Genomic DNA, 5,837 nt, shown 5'->3' on the forward strand with positions numbered 1-5,837 from the left:
TGCATCAACCAGGTAACGCACACACGGGTCCCCTGCATCAACCAGGTAACGCACACACCTGTCCCCTGCATCAACCAGGTAACGCACACACCTGTCCCCTGCATCAACCAGGTAACGCACACACCTGTCCCCTGCATCAACCAGGTAACGCACACACCTGTCCCCTGCATCAACCAGGTAACGCACACACCTGTCCCCTGCATCAACCAGGTAACGCACACACCTGTCCCCTGCATCAACCAGGTAACGCACACACCTGTCCCCCGCATCAGCCAGGTAACGCACACACCTGTCCCCTGCATCAACCAGGTAACGCACACACCTGTCCCCTGCATCAACCAGGTAAGGCACACACCTGTCCCCTGCATCAACAAGGTAACGCACACACCTGTCCCCTGCATCAACCAGGTAACGCACACACCTGTCCCCTGCATCAACCAGGTAACGCACACACCTGTCCCCTGCATCAACCAGGTAACGCACACACCTGTCCCCTGCATCAACCAGGTAACGCACACACCTGTCCCCCGCATCAGCCAGGTAACGCACACACCTGTCCCCTGCATCAACCAGGTAACGCACACACCTGTCCCCCGCATCAACCAGGTAACACACACACCTGTCCCCCGCATCAACCAGGTAACGCACACACCTGTCCACTGCATCAACCAGGTAACGCACACACCTGTCCCCTGCATCAACCAGGTAACGCACACACCTGTCCCCTGCATCAACCAGGTAACGCACACACCTGTCCCCTGCATCAACCAGGTAACGCACACACCTGTCCCCTGCATCAACCAGGTAACGCACACACCTGTCCCCTGCATCAACCAGGTAACGCACACACGGGTCCCCTGCATCAACCAGGTAACGCACACACCTGTCCCCTGCATCAACCAGGTAACGCACACACCTGTCCCCTGCATCAACCAGGTAACGCACACACCTGTCCCCTGCATCAACCAGGTAACGCACACACCTGTCCCCTGCATCAACCAGGTAACGCACACACCTGTCCCCTGCATCAACCAGGTAAGGCACACACCTGTCCCCTGCATCAACCAGGTAACGCACACACCTGTCCCCTGCATCAACCAGGTAACGCACACACCTGTCCCCCGCATCAGCCAGGTAACGCACACACCTGTCCCCTGCATCAACCAGGTAACGCACACACCTGTCCCCTGCATCAACCAGGTAAGGCACACACCTGTCCCCTGCATCAACCAGGTAACGCACACACCTGTCCCCTGCATCAACCAGGTAACGCACACACCTGTCCCCTGCATCAACCAGGTAACGCACACACGGGTCCCCTGCATCAACCAGGTAACGCACACACCTGTCCCCTGCATCAACCAGGTAACGCACACACCTGTCCCCTGCATCAACCAGGTAACGCACACACCTGTCCCCTGCATCAACCAGGTAACGCACACACCTGTCCCCTGCATCAACCAGGTAACGCACACACCTGTCCCCTGCATCAACCAGGTAACGCACACACCTGTCCCCTGCATCAACCAGGTAACGCACACACCTGTCCCCCGCATCAGCCAGGTAACGCACACACCTGTCCCCTGCATCAACCAGGTAACGCACACACCTGTCCCCTGCATCAACCAGGTAAGGCACACACCTGTCCCCTGCATCAACAAGGTAACGCACACACCTGTCCCCTGCATCAACCAGGTAACGCACACACCTGTCCCCTGCATCAACCAGGTAACGCACACACCTGTCCCCTGCATCAACCAGGTAACGCACACACCTGTCCCCTGCATCAACCAGGTAACGCACACACCTGTCCCCCGCATCAGCCAGGTAACGCACACACCTGTCCCCTGCATCAACCAGGTAACGCACACACCTGTCCCCCGCATCAACCAGGTAACACACACACCTGTCCCCCGCATCAACCAGGTAACGCACACACCTGTCCACTGCATCAACCAGGTAACGCACACACCTGTCCCCTGCATCAACCAGGTAACGCACACACCTGTCCCCTGCATCAACCAGGTAACGCACACACCTGTCCCCTGCATCAACCAGGTAACGCACACACCTGTCCCCCGCATCAGCCAGGTAACGCACACACCTGTCCCCTGCATCAACCAGGTAACGCACACACCTGTCCCCTACATCAACCAGGTAACGCACACACCTGTCCCCTGCATCAACCAGGTAACGCACACACCTGTCCCCTGCATCATCCAGGTAACGCACACACCTGTCCCCCGCATCAACCAGGTAACGCACACACCTGTCCCCCGCATCAACCAGGTAACGCACACACCTGTCCCCTGGCAGCAGGGCGGAGCTTCTGCATTGTGATGCGTTTAGCCGTTAGCAGTTATTTCACTGTGTTTCGATGTGAATCCTGTTTTTCAGGTGACGGTCGTCTGCATCGTTTTCCGCAGACGGTCACCCGCAGTGACCAGAGCAGCGCCCTCCGCAGGTTGGAGGTGGTGTTTGCTCCCCATCAGGCTCGGGATGGGCGTGACGCCGCCGTCTGGAGGGAGGGGGTCCGAGGAGTCACAGACTCTGGGCCGTAGACTGTATGCAAGCACGCCCATGAATATACATGTATATATTTATACACACATGTATATAATAGACTGTGTTGGAACTGAATCAGGTAAAAGTGTGCAGACACAAGTTTTCATGTTTAATAAATTAATCATTCCTTTGTCATGTCATTTTGATTGATTCTAATTTAAATTATGATTTTTTCTGCTGCTCTGCGATCAATTGTTTCTATTGGTTAAAACGATGCTCTCGTTCAGGCGGGTTCCAATCGAAGAAGAAGAATCTCTTTGGCTGAAATTTGTTCTCTGCCTTTATCCAATCCTCCAAGGGAACGGCAGGCTAGCATCGCTCGGCCCTACGATGAGATCTGGGCCCGCCGAGCCACCGTACTGCCTGTAAAATGCCCCCTCAGAGCTTCCTCCAACCTTCACCTGGTGAAGATCCGGCCCCTCCGAGCTTCAGCAGCTCCCAACGCCTCACGATTGAGTCACGGCTCCGACTGAAGGCCTCCTTAAAGGATCGTGGCTTTTGCCGCCGGGCGTCTGCTGCTCCAGCAACAAGCAAAGTTGCTGAAGAGAGAAGCTCATGAGGAAGCTCAGCCGTCTCCATGAATAAAGATGAGGGGAGCAGCGCTGTTCTTGATTTCAGCTCCGTTTGCTCCCCGAGGAAAGTAAAGGTGATCATTTACTAAGACGTAGAGTTCAGGTAAACGTAATACAACGTTTCATCAAAGGATCTTTTTCATAATTGCATGAAAGTTTTTTCTGGATAGTGTAAGCAAAATTACAAGATGGCGCCCCCCCCCCCCATCTTGATCACGTCAACGCATCCGAGTAACGTTCAGCATCAGTTCATAACCAGGGACGGACAGATGGAAAGTAGCCTTTGGCTAATTCTGCCATATCTACATTTTAAACGTTTCTGATTCTGATATTTTATATACGAGTGTCTGAGAACTGCGATAACTAAGTTTGAAGGATGAGAGCATTGAATGCGACAGAAACTAGTTGTGATGAGAATCATGAGAGTTTGTGCAGCCGAACAAATCTCGGCCCAAGCTTTGTGTTTAAGAAGTGAATTCTCTCTTTCGTTCACCGCCTTGTCACGCAATGATCGGAGGAATATCATCTTACCAAACTTTATATTGTAACAGTTCTCGTTTCAGCGTCCGGCGGACGCTACAATATTATGCACTTGCAATAGCTATTAAACAAGCATTACACCCCCAATATCTAATAATCGCTTCTGTCGTTCGCGTTCACGTTTTTTTGTGTCATGATTTCCACATTATTGTTTTTTAATCGGGGTTCTTGGTCTCGATGCGCCGAAGCCGTTTCGAACCCTTCCCTGCTCGATAACGGAGCTGATCAGCTGTTGATCAGTGTTTTGAGTCCGGCTCTTTTCCCGGAGGTCGTCGGCTCCTCCTCCATTCGCAAAGAGGCTCTCAAGAGACGTTTTTATTTATTTTATTTCATTTTCGCTAGTTCGCGGTCTGTTTTTAGTAACGTATCACCGTAACCGCGTAAAGTATAATAAAAATTCACAGGCGAATGTTACGGTGCAGTACATCCGGTCGTTTTTCAAAATAAAACATCTTTTTGACGCTATTTTTATTTATTTATTTATTCATTAAAGTTAACACGTTTACCATTGAAACCAACACTTCCGCACTAAACTATCACGTGACACGTATGGACCAATCACCAAAGCTAATTTTTAAAGCCATGGTGCTTTCATCTCAATGTCTGCTGGAGGTTAATTTCAGAGCTTTGATGTTCAACTGCCCTGCCTATATAAAGCCCAGCCCAGGCAGTCAGAACCTCATTGCGTTATGATTGCTGGTGGTGTGTGGAGCTTGGTGTCGTGTTTGGAGATTGGTTTAGTGCTTGGAGCTTGGTATAGTGTTTTTGGATATTAGTATATCCTTTTTGGATTAGGTTTGTGTACGGACCTAACCCGAATGCAGCAGGCGATTTTCAACGCCATGGCCGATGGCCCGGATCCACACGGTAATTTGCACCATTAGCTCATTTTGTATTTTACAATTTCAGACGATTGACTCTGATCCTGTTTCTGTAGTTGGAGATGACCGGGTGACCAAGCGATGGAAATCCCGGGTCTTCTGCGGTGGCTGCGGCGGCGGTTGCACCGGCAGAAATACAAGATCTCTCCCGCGGCTGAGCCCATCTCAGAGGTGAGATAATCGATCATTTAGTTGTCTTGTGTTTTTTATTGATTTATTTACTTATTAATTTAGCTGGAAGTAAGAATAGACGGTGCAAACATTTCTGTCTTCTCCCTGACTGAGTTAAACATATTAGCTAGGACAGTTGGACTAGTTACCATTGCATTGTTCATTTTAAGATCAACATTTGTTTGAGTCTTTAATGTCTTTGCCAAGTAATTTATTCAGATTTTGCCAGATTATTTTTGCATTCCCCTTTGCTTCCACAATGATATCCATAAAGAATTTTGCTTTAGCCTTTCGCAGACTTTGAGTTACTTTATTTCTTAAACATGTAACTGTTTGTCTTTCTGTAAGTTTTAAATGATTTTTTAAGTTGTGGTCCATTATTTTCCTGCGTTCATTGTTTAACCAAGGCAATGAATTCCTTTATGTTATTGCAGCATCCAGCTCAGCTCGCCAAATCCCGGCTGAGCCCGATTACACCCCGGCTGAGCTCGCCCAAATCCCGGCTGAGCTCGCCCAAATCCCGGCTGAGCTCGCCCAAATCCCGGCTGAGCTCGCCCAAATCCCGGCTGAGCCGATCAAATCCCGGCTGAGCCCGATCAAATCCCCGGCTGAGCCCGATGACACCCCGGCTCCCATCTCAGAGGTGAGATAATCGATCATTTAGTTGTCTTGTGTATTTTATTTATTTATTTACTTATTAATTTATTTGATAGGGACAGTGCATGTTAATGAACATCTTACAGACGCACCCTAATAGACGTGATATGCCGGATTTTAGCAAAATGCTAGTTTACATCTGCAAACATGGAATGACATTGGTTTTCTATCAAAGATCTTTAAAGATTCTTTATAGAGTGATTCTATGATTTTGCATGTATTTACACCTGCCAGTGACCAACATGTAATGCAATATTCATTGTGTGAGAAAATCATTGATTGCAGAAACATTCTAGCAGCCCCAAGTAATTTATTCAGATTTTGCCAGATTATTTTTGCATTCCCCTTTGCTTCCACAATGATATCTATAAAGAATTTTGCTTTAGCCTTCACAGACTTTGAGTTACTTTATTTCTTAAACATGTAACTGTTTGTCTTTCTGTAGTGAGAC

The sequence above is a fragment of the Brachionichthys hirsutus genome, chromosome 9, assembly GCF_040956055.1.
Source record: "Brachionichthys hirsutus isolate HB-005 chromosome 9, CSIRO-AGI_Bhir_v1, whole genome shotgun sequence".
Lineage (NCBI taxonomy): Eukaryota > Metazoa > Chordata > Actinopteri > Lophiiformes > Brachionichthyidae > Brachionichthys > Brachionichthys hirsutus.